At 46.6% G+C, this 1,097-nt stretch overlaps 1 non-coding gene across 1 annotated transcript; it reads right to left on the bottom strand.

Moving 5' to 3' along the window:
* Positions 1–465: 465 nt before the first annotated feature.
* TRNAR-UCG (transfer RNA arginine (anticodon UCG)) lies at positions 466–550 on the bottom strand. The gene has a single exon. It is a non-coding gene; the product is annotated as a tRNA-Arg (tRNA).
* Between the last annotated feature and the right edge of the window lie 547 nt (positions 551–1,097).

Here is a 1,097-nt window from a genome sequence, read left to right as displayed (position 1 = left end):
CTCCCCGCTGAGCCGCTGCTGACCTCTGCTGTCGCGTTTCCCCGCGGTGGTGGCTCTGCCTCTCTTGGCTGTTCTTCCAGCTCCGCCTTCTTGCTCCTCAGTACATTCTGCCTTGGCGGTCTTATGCCTCGCGGTTTCCTCTAGCCATCGTTCTGGTCTTCTTCCCATTAAAAATTTTTTTTATTTTAATAACAATATTGTTATTAGTAATTATGTTATTATTTTAATAATAATGATATTAATAACATAATTATGATTTTATCAACACATTATATTGTTTTATTTATTATATATTTTATTTATTATATATTTATTTTATTAACGAATTAACATTGTTTTAATAACGTAACTCATTAATAATACTGTTATTATTTTTGAGAGAAAGAGAGAGAGAGCACACGAGCAGCAGAGAGAGAGAGAGAACAGAATCCAAAGCAGGCTCCAGGCTCTGAGCTGTCAGCACAGAGCCCGACGCGGGGCTCGAACCCACCAACCGTGAGATCACGACCTGAGCCGAAGTCAGACGCTCAACCGACTGAGCCACCCAGGCGCCCCTCTTCTTCCCATTTTTAAGTGCTGGCTTTTTGTGCCCGAGAGAGTCACTAGTGGGTCCACATTCGCCATCGTCTCTGACAGACTCTTTCGTGGTCCTTCTACAGTGGCTGCTCCTGAGGCACATGTCCCCCCCAGGTCTAGTGTCTGTGCCCTGACGTCACTAGCGTGTAGTCGGAAACTTACAGCAGAACGGTTTCTTCTCCAGAGCAGTATCCATTGGGCTTTAAGTGTTCACGTGGCTTATGTGTTCACGAAGCTACACTCACACTTACACTCACACCTACCACATCATCTGACACTCGCAGTAACCGTTCCCCGCGGAGGGAAACAGTCCAGGTCTCTCACGTAGCCAATGGTAGAGCACGGTCAGTTCTGGCTCTTCTGACCCCAGAGTCTCTCCAGACAACATTCTAGGGTGGAGAAGCGGGGGGGGGGATATAAGAAGGGCTGACAAGGAAATGAACTATTTCAGGGGAGGAACGCAGTAGTGGGAGGGGCCATGGCAAAGACTGAAAGCTAATGACCTTGTTAGATGTCAAGTT

The sequence above is a fragment of the Herpailurus yagouaroundi genome, unplaced genomic scaffold (genome assembly GCF_014898765.1).
Source record: "Herpailurus yagouaroundi ecotype Mexico unplaced genomic scaffold, PumYag 205, whole genome shotgun sequence".
NCBI lineage: Eukaryota > Metazoa > Chordata > Mammalia > Carnivora > Felidae > Herpailurus > Herpailurus yagouaroundi.
This window is presented reverse-complemented; position numbering and strand designations above follow the sequence as displayed.